This window comes from Papaver somniferum, chromosome 11, assembly GCF_003573695.1.
Source record: "Papaver somniferum cultivar HN1 chromosome 11, ASM357369v1, whole genome shotgun sequence".
Taxonomy (NCBI): Eukaryota; Viridiplantae; Streptophyta; class Magnoliopsida; order Ranunculales; family Papaveraceae; genus Papaver; species Papaver somniferum.
In genome coordinates, this window is record NC_039368.1 from 115,439,065 (window position 1) to 115,457,121 (window position 18,057).

Below are 18,057 nucleotides of genomic sequence, written 5' to 3' on the forward strand. Positions count from 1 at the left end.
TAGTTATCGAAACTTACTAGTATAATTTTTAACATACCGTTAAAAATTAAAGGCAATTGTTACCATTCAAGATCGCGTATATCCTCAGTGTCCCATCCTTATAGTAGACCTCTCCTGCACACTGGAAGAAGCGAAGCAGGTAAGGCACAATCATAAGATAGGTGTAATATGAACCCATGAAGACATTTTTGTGGAATTTTCTTATTCTCAATAAGCTGGGTTATGTTTTGATCAAACTTTTGTCTACAATACATTATATTTCAGCATGCACAGGTTAAGTCTTTTCTTTTAAACAAGCCTGGTGGTTATCCGGCAGCATAATGATGACCCCACTTGCCATGAATAAGCATTATGGGTCATAGTCCTAGGCAAAGCTTTGGTTCATATGCCAGGCCTGGCTACCATTGATCTTTCATGTCAGGTGTACAACAAAAAGTAGACAAGCTTCCATTTAAGAAAGGGAAATAACAATTTCCGTGACCTTCACACTAGTGGAGAAATTGCTTGAAATGAGGTAAGAGGAAAATACCTTTTCCAGACATGTTATGTCCGCCGTGCATGCCACTTTCAGATCATCACCAGAACAAACAGATGGTGGAGGGCCGAATTCTTCCTAGACTATCCTTATATGTAATACTAAACAATCCTTAGTCCTAAGGATAAGGGGTACACATATTAAACTTTATGCGGGACCCACATTTCATTTTGAATGTCAGGTTAGCTCTCTAGACTTCTAGTGTCACAAACATCCATGTCCGAAATCATAGAAAAAGGCAGAGCCAAGTATGGGATAAAAGATGGCGTCCATTTCTCACGGCAAATTAACAGGGGTGTTTTATGTGCAGCCATGGATGGGTTATTTTCCTTTTTCCCGTCCCATGGCTTTCGCATTGTCCTTACAAAACACTTAGTCTCATACAACCAACCAGTAGTCCCATTTCAAGGTGTTTTAGTTCGTCGTCCGGAATGTGCCCCAAAAATAAATGCCAAAAATTTAATTTTGAATCAATAGTAGACTGGACTGGTCAATGCAGTTAGTATAAGTTATTCATAATGTCCGATTCTACTCTTTGAGTAGTGGTTTTACAGTCAAATAATAATTGTCCTGGTATATTTCAGAACGAATAAACCGTTAATAATCAAAAAGATTAAATTAAAGATAAACTTTGAGGTCTGGGTGGTTTCGTCCCAACCGTTGCTAGGTGTAGCCATTTTTCTTTTCTTTTTAATGGTTAACAAATTATTTTGTGAATTGAGTTAGGTCTCGGTACAATGATGTGGGTGCTAGACTATTGTGGAGGATGCTGAAATACATATAAGGCAGCTGACAAGTAATCTGGCACCACATCAGCAGCCTTGATGTTATATGTGGCTGTTGTTGTTTGGTCGATGGGTATATTATAAAATAGAGTTATCAATTAATTATCCTGTTTTCAGTTAATTATTAATTATTTATTTTTGTGAATTTTAATTGGTTTGTTTTAAGTAGTATAAAATAAGTGGAAGGAAATTAGATCATTAAACCGATATAATAGGGGCATATGGTGCAAGGCTGGTGGACTGCAACACCCCTCCATGAAACACACTAAAAGTAAGACACATGCCCAATGGATCCGCCAGGGGTGGGGGCTTGTCCCTAATACACTCTCCTCTTGAAACGTGATCTTCACATGATTCATCCAAGCACGAACGAGACACCAACATCCCAACATCAACACCTAGATCCGGAACAGTGAATTTTGAACATGAAAAACATAAATTCAAAAAAATAGAATCAACTAATTATGTTTTAGCATCGACATTTATCAATTATTGTATTGTAATATTACCAGATCTAAAAACAACCAGTGATGTAATCAGATCTAAAACAAGTTAAAAATCAAAAAAATGAATCCGAAAACAATCAACAAGTTCGAGTATATACCATTAACGCATAACCATTGTAGGACAAGAAGACATGAAATAATGTGAGCCTCCAATCCATTTTCAATACGTACCCTACATCACCATTTTCCACGAAAACAAAAAAGAAATCTGAGATTAAATTAATCAGAAATCTTGAATAAAAGACGAAAAAGCATGTCAAAGATGAAGAAAGAGCAGAGAAAAACCTGGACTCGCTTTTGCGTCACTCGCTGTCCCTTTCTTTTGCTGACAACAACAGTAATAAATGTGGTGGAAAGCGATGGCTCCTTTCTTTTCTATAAAAACAATTCTAAAATATTACAGATTAGTCCCTATACTGTTTCGAATTTAAGACTTTGTACCGTGAAAAGAGAGTGTAACTCATGCGGTATTTGCACAAAGACCCATTTACTTATGCATTAATTATTTATTCAGTCCTTTTTAAGTTATTAGTTTTTGAGAACAATACTTCTTCTCAGATTGGATAGATGCTGGGTTTCCTTAGGGTTTCAGTGGATTTTCGCCAGTTATTTGCTTTGGTTTTAATGTAAAAGGAAGTTAATCAGATCCATCTCTCGCTTGAATGGTACAAATCTTGATTGGATATAAATGAATCAGTTTTTTTCTTTATCGATTTTCAGGTTTATCTAAGTAAGTAATTACGAATCTATCTCAAATCCTCTGCAGGAATTTCTCAAGGAAACAGCGAGATGTAATACTAGGGTTTCGACTTCATGGCTGAAGGTAATCGTTGCATACTTGTAAACTTTAATTCCTTGGCTTTACAAGAGTTCTAGGGATAGTTGTAAGGTGAGTTTTGACGAATGCTAATTAATCAAATGCTGATTCGAAATAAGTAAATGCCAAGGTTGGAATTCGTATTAGAAAGCTATACCTTCTCTCCATCCAACTTGTATGTTTTGGTTTAATAGTATATGTCTAATCTATATGGAAGCTTTACCAATTCCTAATTGCTTAGATTTAATTCACAACTAAAATGAACTGAAGAAAGACAACTACAATTGCAGTATTAAAGATTTTGATTTTCTAGTGTTTGGGTTTTTATCTGATTCTTTGGGAGGAATTTTGTTTGTTCATTTTGATTGAGAGTTTTTTCTTTCGTTAGAATTTGATATTAAAATTGGTACTGCCCACTTTCAATTAAATAATTTCTATGGGTCGGGTTCTGTAAATTTGTTAGTATAGCTACAGGGCATTTATTTCCTCAAGTAGAGACTTCAAATAAGTATCATGTGTATTGATGTTCTCTGATGGATGCACATGTTTCTGCTATGAAGTTAGGGGATTAAGTATAGCTATATGGCATTTCTTTAAAGAGTTCATCAAAACTCACAACTGGATTGGTCTTTCAAGGTTTCCTAATCTTTGATGCAGTTGGTGGAGCCTTGGAGGTACTGGTTCTGGATTGGGGTCACTTCTTTTGGGATGTCTCTCAGTTGACTATGGAAAGAAGCCAAAGCTTGGTTTCACCGTGTACCCATCACCCCTGGTCTACACCTCCGTTGTTGATCCATAGTTACAACAGCGTCCTTCCAACCCACTCTCTCATTGAGCACTCTGATTTTGCTGTGCTCCTCATACAATGAGGCTATCTATGATATCTGCATGTGTTCACCATCACTTACAGCCTCATTGAACTTTTTGATGGTGCCTTGAATGTTGACATGACTGAGTTCCATACTAATTTGGTCCCATATCCTAGAACCCACTTCATCCCTTCATCCTATGCTCCAATCACCTCTGCTGAGAAGGCCTACCATGAGCAGCTTTCAGTTGCTGAAATCGCTAACAGTGCTTTTGAACCTTCATATATGATGGCTAAGTGTGGTCCATGCCGTAGAAAATACATGGCTTGTTGTCTGATGTACATTGGTGATGTTGTGCCCGAGGACGTTAATGAAGCTGTTGCCACCATCAAGACTAAGAGAACCATCCAGTTTGTTGATTGGTGGCCAGCTGCTTCCAAGTGTGGTATCAACTGCCATCCGCCTACTGTTGTACCATGAGGTGATCTTTACAAGGTCCAGAGAGCTGCCTGCATGATCTCCAACTCCTCGCACAGCCTGTACGCATATGCCTTATCCTGGTTGCATAGCTGTTTTAAGAGGCCCGAGGGTACTACATGATTCTGAGTATCATCTTCTTTGATCAATTATTATGTGGAACTGCTTCTCTATCTAGAAGTTGCTCGATAGAACAACTGTGTAGGCTGACGATTTCTAGAAAAATTTCTGGAACTTCAGTTTTATGGCATGTGTGTTTCTCCAGGGACCTTTCGAACATGACGATATCTGGTTTTGATTGGTGACTTGGAGTATCTCCTTAACGGTTTGTTTTCTTAATCAAAGCTTATGTTTCTTTAAACCTACTTTTCTGTTACTCCCTTTATCGTTCCTCTTAACACATTTGTTTTTCGTGATAAGCAAGAACCATTTAGCTGAAGAGATCCGTCAAAGTTTGGCAATCTTAGGAGTGTCCTAGAGATGTGAGAATCTTCCGCTTTTGAATTTTGGTCATTATCGTTTACTTGTTATTTCATGATTACAAATTTACATACTATTTGTTCAATTCTAGAGACCTTTCACATAATCGGCTCACTGGTCTAATCCCTCAAGAACTTGGCCAGCTTCAGAATTTGTATACACTGTGAGTTCTCTCCTTCCCTCCCTCCCTCCCTTCACGGTGTGACTCAACTTTTTGTGTGCAAAAAAATTCAGGAACGTGGAATACAATAATTAGATGGTGTGTTGTTAATATTTGTCGGAGTCTTAGTGTGTTGTAAGTTTACTCTCCCTACAATTTCATTGTTGTTTGCACAATATAGGACGACCAAGCCCTTTTGAGATACTAATAGAAACTTAAGTCTTTTCTCTGTAATATAACACTGTATCTTACAATTATCTCTTTGGGGATATCCCAACTGGTAATAAATAACTCTCAAGGTTTCATGTTGATAGGTAGTATAACAAGATTCATTTGTTATATCATGTAGTCATTAACTAGAAAACAGGCTTCTTATCTTTATTAAATTGACCATAAATTCGTGTTTCAAACAGGCTTCTTTTTGTGGTTATTGGCTTGGTTCTCCAATGCCAGACATCTCATCCACCAGAATGACGCAAGTTCAACTAGAAAACCAAAGATTTGTAGCTCAGCACATTTTCAGTTTGCAGCTCGAATCTCCAAAGACGCCATCTTAGGTTTGCATTGGTAGCTTTTGTGTCTCCTGCTCCAGTCCCGATCTTAGTAGCAGCATTTCAACCACAATCTAACACTTTTGCAGTGTTTTTGTCCAAGTGTTTCAGCTTTTTAATTTGGTGAATTGTGGCATTTTAAATTGTTGCTTCTGGTTTCAAAATGAGGTTAAATTTATTTTGTTCAGTTTTTGTTGAATAAGGAAGAACTGAATTTCGTTCAATGTGATGTTACCTTTACAAGGATCAGTAGAACATATTTTGAGATGAATTCAATGAAATTCTTTTTATTTTTGAGCTTCTCAGTAAATACTTTCTATTAAATTTCTGTAGCACAATTGGTGGGGAAGTGCACAGCTTTGTCGGGGAAACAGAATGACATTTATTAATTCTAGTGAAATTGCAGGGCGTTTGCAACATTTTTAGCATGTCAGATGTGGCAAAAATCGCAACAATTTTTTTTTTTGAAGCAGAAAAATCGCACGATGTCTCTTAAATGACCAGTTTTTTTTTCTGGAAACACTGAAGGTAGTCTGGTAGTGAGACCCCACCGTCATGTTTAGGTAGAGACCCCAATCTCAAAATATTTGTAGAATTTTTACATCAAAGATAATAGTTTATCCGGTGACAATTCACCGGAGTAAGCAGAAGTCAAAAAAAAACAAAACAAAAAAAAGAAGAAGTCAAGTTAGTCAACCGGAGTAAGCAGAATTCAACCGGAATACTCGTATAGTAAAAAAAAATTAGGAAGAAAGAGACGGAGTAAATGGTAATTTCGTCGCCTCTCAGTCTCTTCTTTCTCTTTCAAGACGTCATGATTTCTAATGATTGGATGTGTCTTTAAATAAGGACCTAAAATCCTGTGTAGATATCATCCCAAAACCATCATTTAATAAGCGAGTTTTATTTTATTGGAGCACTGTAGACTAGTTTTGGTGGCTCAAGTTTCACTCCCACCTTTCATACTATATTTATTTTGTACTCGTTTTATCAAATTTATTTTTTAAGTATATTATATTTGTTTTACAGTCCCTTGCTCTAGTTTATTTTCAAAAATTATATGCTGCAATCCCACGTCACTAAGTTATAGGCTCTACTGCTCTAAAGGCTGGGCTCAAGTCCTACCGGAGCCCAGCTAATCGAACTGGCCCCACTGTCAGTTTCGACCCGTTAACCCACTAAACTACCACAAACACATCTAGGAATTATTATTTAATCCAGTTTTTCATGATCTGGTGAATGGCTAGTCCATCCGTGAAACCAATTTACTCGCTAGTCCAAATGTTTTCGGACCAAATTATTTACTCGTTGGTCCGAAAACTTTGTGGACACTATAAAGTGTGTTTTCTAAATGCTTAAGACATCCTTCTAGATCTAATTAGTATCAATACATAACATATCTAGTATCATATTACTTAACAGTATCAATACGTATGTTAACACATGTAGTATGTAGTAACACACGTAGTAATCCTGTCATTTTCACAGTCTTCGGAAGAAGCAGATTTTTCGGTTTCGGTTTTGTCGACAAAATCAAGAGATAAGGTTAATCTTTGTCCAAGTCAAATTTCCTACAAAGTCATGACTTGTTGACTTGGTCTTGATCACATTTCTAATATTAAGAAATTAAAAAGAAAAGAAATATATTTGTTTTGATCATGATATCACATAATATTATTATTTTTCTGAAATAATAATACAAAATAAAAATAAGGTTAGTTTGGCATACTAGCAACAAGATGGGCACCAACCCCTTTTTGAATAGCAATACCTAGCCTATGAAAAATAAAACTACCAAACCACTACTAGCATCGTTGCTAACTAAACAATTCTTCAAACGCTTGAATAAACATATAGTGTCCTCACCAAGTTCCCCTAGAGTGGAAAAAGCAAAAACGCTCAGACCATAACCATGTGCAACACATTTGTCCAAGTATTTAGTGCGTTTACGTGAAACAACACTAGAGATAGCTTTTCCAGGAACGAAAGAGCGAGTACCTTCACCTGTGAGGGGGAGACACTTGTAACATCCATACACACATCTTGACCATTTTCCCAGTTAAAAACAAAGATATCAGCGAGCCTTAAGCTCTTCTCATCATCTGAAAGAAACCCAAGAGAAACTTCCTTACTTAAATAAAAAAATTGTTAGTTCGTGTAAATGTTGCGAAAGTAATGATAAAAGAAATTCCAAAAATAATTAGTTTGTATCACTGACTGAAAAATAAACTGTGACAGGCTATACTGCGATAAGATCTTAATTTTGGTACAGTGATTCCGATAAATAATTCTAAAATCCAAAGTTTGTATTAATATCATATAATTAACACCATTAAGTTGGGGTATACAAATAAAACGTTTAGAAATTAATAGCAATAACAGATTTCTTATGAAAAACTTTATGATTATTAATTAAAAGCAATTTGTAAAAAAAATACTAATAAATATGAAATTAATTTGTTTTAAATATACAGTTACAACACTTTCCATTTTATCTTGGAAACAAATATTCTTAACATAGATATAGAAGGCAACAGTATTTAAAAACCTTGCGTTTTTAGGGGCCACTCAAAAGGATTTAGGGGCCAACAATAAAACAAAAAAGGTCACCCAAAGGGAAAATGTAGCCAGCCCTTATCTCGCGTAATTCGTAATGGAAAAATTACCCTTATATATTCGGAGGATATGATAACATTGTTAACCTCTGAATGCAATCAGAAGCCAAAATATTTCCCATACTTCCGATTGTAGTCGGTGCAGTATTAGAATGATTTGTGTTTCATTTTTTCCATTTTTTTTCATTTTTGAGTTGTTAGAGTTATAGAGAAGAAGGTGAAGGAAAAAAAGAGAAAACCCATTTTATCACTACAAAAATGGATGGATATGAAGAAGAAGGTGAGAATCATGACGAAGAACAAAATGTTGAGGGTTCACGACCGTTTAGAGAAGACGATTTGGGATATATGTTGAATGATCCAAACTTTTGTGGAGAGGAAAACATAGACGACCCTTTCATGGAAGAAAATGGAGAATCGCATGATATTGAAGCTAACGATGCATGTAAAACACAGGTATTGTGTTAAGAAACTCAAATACTCGATTTGCATGCGTTTGTGTGCTTTTGTAAACAAGAAAAACCGATTATTGCATGCATTGAACTACCCAGATTCGGTAGATAATTTCTAGATTAAACTTACGAATATAACACACTGAGTACCAAATATGTATATTCGGTAGTTCCAAGATACTAGTTTACTTCCGAATATGAGAAAAACCCCAAACTGGTTTTCCAAAAATATCTACATTCGGTAGTTATGTATAGTTATTTACCCCAGAATGACCCCAAAAACGAATTCCTCAAAAAATTTCAAAACTCAGTATTCTTATCCTTTACAATCGGTAATAGTTTAACATTATTTGACTGCCGAATATAACAGTGGCCTCAAAATAAAATTTCCAAAAACTTGAAAATCGGATGTTTATCGATTAAAGTTATCTCCCGGTTATTTATATTCGGCTGGTTTACTATATATTTTAGCTTCCGATTATATCATAGGATTCTGAATATAAAGTATTCGGAAGTTTTACTTATTTAATAACCTCCGATTATATAATTTTTTTCACTCAGTAAACTGTGTACATTCATTTGCATAAATCGGGTGTTTTGGGTAACCGATAGGATTCCGAATATAAAGTATTTGGAAGTTTGACTTATTTAATAACCTCCGATTATTGTATAATAATTTGTTGCTTTCATATGCAGGTCGTTGAAGAGTTTGTTGATGACTTTTATTTGAGGCCCGACACTTCCCTATACTATGCAAACGATTTGGTATACTCATAACTACTTTTTTTTTTTGCAAAATTTATATGTTAAATGGTTATGCTTATTAGATTTGTTTTGTTTTATGCACGTTTAGACATTTGGAAGTAAGAAGGAGGCAAAGGAATGGCTTATGAACAAGGAAAAAGATAACATGTGCGTGGTAGTTCAAAATAATCATGTTAGTGACACTCGATTTGAAATGATTTGTGAGCGAGGTGCGACGCGAAAGAGTCACGAGGGAAAGAATAGTAAGTACATACGGAAGACGAATAGGAAATACCGAAGCAATACCAAGAAGATAGGATGCCCATTTAAGATTGTCTTCTATAAGCCCGATGGTATTAAAGGTAAAGAGTATAAAATGTATAAAGTTGATAACGGTTGTCACAACCATGATGATCCTTTGGATTTAATTGGACATGTAATGGTTGCCAAGTTAAAACCACATCAAATGCAGACGGTGAGGTCTATGCGGATCCAAAAAGCGAGTGCGATCTTAAGTAAAATAAAGGCGGACGATCCCGAGAACTTGTCTTCTTTGTCTAGTTGATTCTCTAGCAAAGTATTTCGGAGTTAGTCCATACAGATTGCTAAGCGAAACATTGGGTGGTATTGTTAGACCCCCCCCCCCCCTTTTCAAAATTGGCAAAGGTAAAAGAGCGGGATCATAATGAAATTTCCGTAAGAGACATTTCATGACCAAAAGAAAGAAACACACATCAACTTATTTAGATGCAATCTCATAGCTGAAGTTAACAGCATTCATCAAGGAGTTTAAAGATACAAGATAACCCCTCTAAAATTCCACAGCCGCACACCCTTCAAGATATGACCATTAAGCACAAGTTCAAAAGAACTCTCCCCCATTTGATGTCATTCCCAAGGGAACAACAACGATCGACCTTAATTTCAAAGGAAACAAAGGATTTAATTGGACATCAAAACTATGAGAATGATTTTTATATGCAAAAATCTCAATCAAATTAGCCACAAGTAAAACCACGACTAATTAAATTGGAATACAAAATCAAACTAACCAGAAAAGGTGATCAATTTAATTGATTGGGCTCAACATAAGAGAACTTACGGAACCCCGACTAAGTTCATCATAGAACATGATTAACTTAACCGTTCATGTACTCGACACAAGATGAAACTCATGGAGTACAAACTAAATAACCAAACAAGTTGATTAATTTAGTTCATAATGCTCAACATATAGCATCTTGTGGAACGACCAACAAATGCAATAAAAATAATTGACTTAGTTGTATTGTGCTCAACACAAGACATAATACGGAGCCTTCACGGTAAAACAAAAAGATGGATCATTGAAGATCGATACCGTGGATACAACACAAGGATTTATTCTATCTTCAATCATTTTATGCATAACAACATTTAATAGACATCATCATTGCAAACAAAAGATTTTAACCTATCTTCCGCCAAAGATTGACAATATAGTCTTAACTTTTGTATATGTTAAAAGTCCATTCGTTCTTTAACTAATAACCGAATATCGATCATGAGCGACTTTACGTTTGACAAAATATGGGACAACATAGTTCACAGAAGTAAACACAATATCCCATAAACGATTGCAATATAACAAATCATAAAGATTAAATACTGCAAAACATCCTCCAAAATAGTTTTAGAATTTAAACCAAAAACCTAAAACACAAGAAGATGAAAATAATAGCTATGTGTAGTCACAATCATCGTTATTCACATCACTAGTTATTCTTCCAACTAAGCCAAAAAGAAGACATACTATGCAACAAGAAGTTTTTCCAAGCCTCTTCAGAGAATTCCTTCTCATTATTGAAAAAACTGTTGATGAACGGATCATTCAAATCTTCCAACTCTTTTGGAATAACGATCAACCTATAAAGTTCTCTTTTCAGTTTACGTACAATGTTTGTTGTTAAAGACATCATTCGTTCACAATGAACAAGATCCTCTAAAGACGAAGCGATTTGAGATTTTAAATCGTTTCTTTTGTTGATGTATTATTTTACCAGATTCCTGAAACTAACATTACTTTGATAAAATGATACGAACCAATTTGAGGAGAGACCTTTATTAAAAATTTCAGCCTTCACTTTCTTCACCTTTGTGGAGAAAATTCATGTACACCATCGTACGTTATTCGCCTCAACTGCACTGCTGCTTGCGCTGCCTCTAGTTACATGAGCCATGACACGGGATTCCTTTGAGAACTTATCACAACGTTTACGAACGATTAAAAACCTGGAAAAACAAAAACTTTTATAGTTTTAGAGATTTATATAGATACAAACAAAACCTTTTAACCAAAAATATACTACTTGAGCCAAAAAGACGCAAATCCCCACTTCCCCAAAATAAAGATGCGGATGCGAACGTCTAGGATTAGATGGAAACGATGGACCCAAAAACTCCCCTTTTTTATTACTTAGAACATTGTGGTTAATCTAGTTTGGGTGTAGTTATTGGATTTCCTGTAATTACATTTTGGATCTTGAACCAACTTGGAGTGTTAAATCCTGTTAACGAGTCTGTAAAATCTTGGAGAATTAGATCTAGCAACTTTGGAGACGATGAAGATGAGCAATAAAGATTATGAACACTCTCTAAAAAAATAAAACTCATATAAATAAAAGGAAGAGGAAAGGGAGTGCAATGTAATTCTATAACTAGAACACCAATCTCTGATGTGGATTTTCAATCAAGAATTACCGGAAGAATACATAAGCGAGACCACGGTGGAAAGAAAATAACGACGATAGAAAAAGAATCTCCTTTGAAAGAGCGGGGAAAAGCGGAGATAACATTTTCTGCAGATGATAAAGATAAAAGTAAAAGAAATGCTTTTATACAATCAAATCCGTGGGATGGGTAATCTATTTATCCAACCAAATGGTCCTCTGCTGAACTTTGAAAACCAGAAATCAATCAAGCAACTCTAACATCCTGCTCATCATCTATGGCTTTACTTTCAACTCTAAAATACATCCAAACGCTCCGCCTAATCACTTCAAACGCCGCTACTCCGAACACCACAAGCGAGTACTTTGACCAGGAAAACAATCTATAAGTCCAAGAGAATCTCCCAAGTAGATCAAAAAGGAACAGTAGTGTGTAGAACACCTGTATTAGAGCTGGCAAACAAGCCAAAACCCGCGAGTTAACCCGTGCCCGGCCCGTGAAAACCCGAACCCGGCTCGGCTGGTTCCAAAACAAGCCGGGTTCGGGTTGGAGAAATGTCGGCTTGTGAGTAAACGGGTTAACCCGTCCCGGCCCGTGAACCCGCGGGTACAACCCGTAAACCCGTCTAAATTGCTTATAATAAGTTATATTTAATCATAACCGTCGGATTATCTAGGGCTAATCATATCCTTACGTTTAAGGTATAAAAAGGAAAGGCTAAACCTAAAACATCATTCTCTTTTTTTCTTCTGCCTCTTCTGCTCGTTCTCTTCTTCTGTGTTCTTCGGCTGGTGGAGAATTAGAAATGATAGTGAGAGATTGAGACCGAGAGTTGAGGGGAAAGGTTTCGTTGGTGTTAATAATAGTGTTACTGATGTTAATTAAGTAAAAAGAAGATGATGAAGAAGTTGTGAATTAAAAAGGAAAAAAGTTGTGTTTTCTCTGTGGTTAAGATTGAGTTTGAAATTGAGGAAATATAGATCGAAGTATGGTTGTTGGTAGTGTTGTTGAGTCGAGAAATTGATTCCAACTGAAAAGGGGGAAGTAATTTAGAGAAGATAAATTAGGGTTATGTGAGTTGAGGATTGGTTATCAAATTCCAGATGGGATTTAAGATCGTGAGATGTAGAAGAAAATAATTATTCTTATTTGAAGTTGATTTACAGAAAAAAAAAAGAAGATAATTATTGTAAACTCAGTATGAATTTAGAGTTAGGGTTTTATTATAAGAATCATTATGAATCTTTTCTTTGATTGCATGTTGTTCAACTGTGGTTGTTTTATCTAGTAGATTTATTAATAGTTTCTTATTCATTGAGATTGAGTTGAAATTCTTTACATACTTCTGCAGGCCAAAGAAGGTGATGGATCCGCAACACTTTCAATGGTCAGTAGATCATCCTTCCCGTTTGCATTCCTTTTTTATTTAATTTTTTCCGCCTTAATTATGACCTACGACAAATTGCAAAAATATGAGTTACTGGTGTGATCGAATTACTAGTAGTATTGTTGAATGAGGTATGCCTTTGTTTGTTGATAATTCTAATTGAAGTATATATGGTCATGTGGATGTAATTGCAGTTGTTGATGATAATTCTAATTGAAGTATATATTCTAATTGAAATTGATTTTCATCTCTGTTTTTATTTCTTTAAAGAGTGGAAGATGATTTGGTTAAATGGGATTGTTCTTGTTTGGAAAAAGGAGAGAAATAGAGAGCTATTGATGGCAGTAAGAGTTGGTGACTAAAATGGCAAGGTTCGTGCTTGGAGGGTGGTTGAAAAATTGTCTCAACAAAATCCCTTGTGATTTGAAGGAGCTAATGCACAGATTCTTCTGCAACATTTTTGTAGTATGTTTTAACTGGCAGTACTCAGTTCTAGCCATCACGGGGGTTGAACATCTAAAATGGTATTGCACTCTGAATTTTATTATCTAGTTTTGTGACTAAATTGTGTCATTTCTTGTAAAGTTATCTACTAATTCTAAAAGGGGTTGGTGACTGATTCTTTTATGTTTCCCGACTAACTAATTTTTTTTTATTTTGTATATAAGTTGGCTCAACTGAGGGAAGAGTTGGTGTCCATCATTTGGATTTGGATGATTCTCAGCAAGAGAAAAACTTCACCTTCAAATGTATAGAATTCTTGCTGCGATTGAAGCAACGATGGGTTGAGCTGAAAATGGACTGATTAGATGTATGTTAGGTGTTATAGGGAAGGATTTGGAAGGATTTGTGTTTGCTTATTGTAATACTTGTGTTTGATCTTTGTAATTTGTCCTAAATTAACTTAATTAAAATTTGATTTGATTTTTAATCTAACAAGCCGGGTAACCCGTGAACCCGCAAGCTTTACCCGTTACGAGCACGGGTTGAAGAAATGACTACCCGTGAAGAATATCAACCCGCGGGTTTTGGCCCGTATTAACCCGAACCCGTGTAACCAGTAACAAGCCAGCCCCGGCCCGCCCGTTTGCCAGCTCTAACCTGTATAGATGAAATACACACACATGACAATGATTATAATAGTACACATCATATAACACTTCTGTGGAGTTTTAGTAACCAGGATGTGTAGGGCGAAGTGCAGACTCTCCAATCCTGGCATCAATAAGTTATAATCATCATCATCATAAGTTATAACTACTTTAGTAATACTAACTATGATAACGATAATCTAATCGGATTGCACAATTCTCTACCTGACGTGAAGTTGCCAATCTCGCCATAGGTCCCATATGAAAGAGTAGAGGGAACTGATGATCGAAACAACAATCCACGTGCAGAACCAGAAACCATGGTGAGTAGGTGGCACGTAAAGCACCGAGCAAATAATCATCAGGATGGACAAAAAATACTTCACTCCTGAAATAAACATGATCGTTTCAAAGTGATTAGTTATCGAAACTTACTAGTATAATTTTTAACATACCGTTAAAAATTAAAGGCAATTGTTACCATTCAAGATCGCGTATATCCTCAGTGTCCCATCCTTATAGTAGACCTCTCCTGCACACTGGAAGAAGCGAAGCAGGTAAGGCAGAATCATAAGATAGGTGTAATATGAACCCTGAAGACATTTTTGTGGAATTTTCTTATTCTCAATACGCTGGGTTATGTTTTGATCAAACTTTTGTCTACAATACATTATATTTCAGCATGCACAGGTTAAGTCTTTTCTTTTAAACAAGCCTGGTGGTTCTCCGGCAGCATAATGATGACCCCACTTGCCATGAATAAGCATTATGGGTCCTAGTCCTAGGCAAAGCTTTGGTTCATATGCCAGGCCTGGCTACCATTGATCTTTCATGTCAGGTGTACAACAAAAAGTAGACAAGCTTCCATTTAAGAAAGGGAAATAACAATTTCCGTGACCTTCACACTAGTGGAGAAATTGCTTGAAATGAGGTAAGAAGAAAATACCTTTTCCAGACATGTTATGTCCGCCGTGCATGCCACTTTCAGATCATCACCAGAACAAACAGATGGTGGAGGGCCGAATTCTTCCTAGACTATCCTTATATGTAATGCTAAACAATCCTTAGTCCTAAGGATAAGGGGTACACATATTAAACTTTATGCGGGACCCACATTTCATTTTGAATGTCAGGTTAGCTCTCTAGACTTCTAGTGTCACAAACATCCATGTCCGAAATCATATAAAAAGGCAGAGCCAAGTATGGGATAAAAGATGGCGTCCCTTTCTCACGGCAAATTAGCAGGGGTGTTTTATGTGCAGCAAGGGATGGGTTATTTTCCTTTTTCCCGTCCCATGGCTTTCGCATTGTCCTTACAAAACACTTAGTCTCATACAACCAACCAGTAGTCCCATTTCAAGGTGTTTTAGTTCGTCGTCCGGAACGTGCCCCAAAAATAAATGCCAAAAATTTAATTTTGAATCAATAGTAGACTGGACTGGTCAACGCAGTTAGTATAAGTTATTCATAATGTCCGATTCTACTCTTTGAGTAGTGGTTTTACAATCAAATAATAATTGTCCTGATATATTTCAGAATGAATAAACCGTTAATAATCAAAAAGATTAAATTAAAGATAAACTTTGAGGTCCAGGTGGTTTCGTCCCAACCGTTGCTAGGTGTAGCCATTTTTCTTTTCTTTTTAATGGTTAACAAATTATTTTGTGAATTGAGTTAAGTCTCGGTACAAAACATTTTGTTACTCATCATTGAAATACATATAAGGCAGCTGACAAGTAATCTGGCACCACATCAACAGCCTTGATGTTATATGTGGCTGTTGTTGTTTGGTCGATGGGTATATTATAAAATAGAGTTGTCAATTAATTATCCTGTTTTCAGTTAATTATTAATTATTTATTTTTATGAATTTTAATTGGTTTGTTTTAAGTAGTATAAAATAACTCGAAGGAAATTAGATCATCAAACCGATATAATAGGGGCATATGGTGCAAAACTGGTGGACTGCAACACCCCTCCATGAGCCAGCATGAAACACACTAAAAGTAAGACACAGGCCCAAAGGATCCGCCAGGGGTGTGGGCTTGTCCCTAATACACTCTCCTCTTGAAACGTGACCTTCACATGATTCATCCAAGCACGAACGAGACACCAACATCCCAACATCAACACCTAGATCCGGAACAGTGAATTTTGAACATGAAAAACATAAATTCAAAAAAATAGAATCAACTAATTATGTTTTAGCATCGACATTTATCAATTATTTACCAGATCTAAAAACAACCAGTGATGTAATCAGATCTAAAACAAGTTAAAAATCAAAAAAATGAATCCGAAAACAATCAACAAGTTCGAGTATATACCATTAACGCATAACCATTGTAGGACAAGAAGACATGAAATAATGTGAGCCTACAATCCATTTTCAATACGTACCCTACATTACCATTTTCCACGAAAACAAAAAAAAAATCTGAAATTAAATTAATCAGAAATCTTGAATAAAAGACGAAAAAGCATGTCAAAGATGAAGAAAGAGCAGAGAAAAACCTGGACTCGCTTTTGCGTCACTCGCTGTCCCTTTCTTTTGCTGACAACAACAGTAATAAATGTGGTGGAAAGCGATGGCTCCTTTCCTTTTTATAAAAACAATTCTAAAATATTACAGATTAGTCCCTATACTGTTTCGAATTTAAGACTTTGTACCGTGAAAAGGGAGCGTAACTCATGCGGTATTTGCACAAAGACCCATTTACTTATGCATTAATTATTTATTCAGTCCTTTTTAAGTTATTAGTTTTTGAGAACAATACTTCTTCTCAGATTGGATAGATGCTGGGTTTCCTTAGGGTTTCAGTGGATTTTCGCCAGTTATTTGCTTTGGTTTTAATGTAAAAGGAAGTTAATCAGATCCATCTCTCGCTTGAATGTTACAAATCTTGATTGGATATAAATGAATCAGTTTTTTTCTTTATCGATTTTCAGGTTTATCTAAGTAAGTAATTACGAATCTATCTCAAATCCTCTGCAGGAATTTCTCAAGGAAACAGCGAGATGTAATACTAGGGTTTCGACTTCATGGCTGAAGGTAATCGTTGCATACTTGTAAACTTTAATTCCTTGGCTTTACAAGAGTTCTAGGGATAGTTGTAAGGTGAGTTTTGACGAATGCTAATTAATCAAATGCTGATTCGAAATAAGTAAATGCCAAGGTTGGAATTCGTATTAGAAAGCTATACCTTCTCTCCATCCAACTTGTATGTTTTGGTTTAATAGTATATGTCTAATCTATATGGAAGATTTACCAATTCCTAATTGCTTAGATTTAATTCACAACTAAAATGAACTGAAGAAAGACAACTACAATTGCAGTATTAAAGATTTTGATTTTCTAGTGTTTGGGTTTTTATCTGATTCTTTGGGAGGAATTTTATTTGTTCATTTTGATTGAGAGTTTTTTCTTTCGTTAGAATTTGATATTAAAATTGGTACTGCCCACTTTCAATTAAATAATTTCTAGGGGTCGGGTTCTGTAAATTTGTTAGTATAGCTACAGGGCATTTATTTCCTCAAGTAGAGACTTCAAATAAGTATCATGTGTATTGATGTTCTCTGATGGATGCACATGTTTCTGCTATGAAGTTAGGGGATTAAGTATAGCTATATGGCATTTCTTTAAAGCGTTCATCAAAACTCACAACTGGATTGGTCTTTCAAGGTTTCCTAATCTTTGATGCAGTTGGTGGAGCCTTGGAGGTACTGGTTCTGGATTGGGGTCACTTCTTTTGGGATGTCTCTCAGTTGACTATGGAAAGAAGCCAAAGCTTGGTTTCACCGTGTACCCATCACCCCTGGTCTACACCTCCGTTGTTGATCCATAGTTACAACAGCGTCCTTCCAACCCACTCTCTCATTGAGCACTCTGATTTTGCTGTGCTCCTCATACAATGAGGCTATCTATGATATCTGCATGTG

At 35.9% G+C, this 18,057-nt stretch overlaps 1 long non-coding RNA gene and 1 pseudogene across 1 annotated transcript; both read left to right on the forward strand.

Moving 5' to 3' along the window:
• The first annotated feature begins 3,176 nt into the window (after positions 1-3,176).
• LOC113324971 lies at positions 3,177-4,185 on the forward strand (annotated as a pseudogene).
• An 8,829-nt stretch (positions 4,186-13,014) lies between these two features.
• Positions 13,015-13,946, forward strand: LOC113321781. Its single transcript, XR_003346876.1, has 2 exons — positions 13,015-13,551; positions 13,696-13,946. It is a non-coding gene; the product is annotated as an uncharacterized LOC113321781 (long non-coding RNA).
• The last annotated feature ends 4,111 nt before the right edge of the window (positions 13,947-18,057 follow it).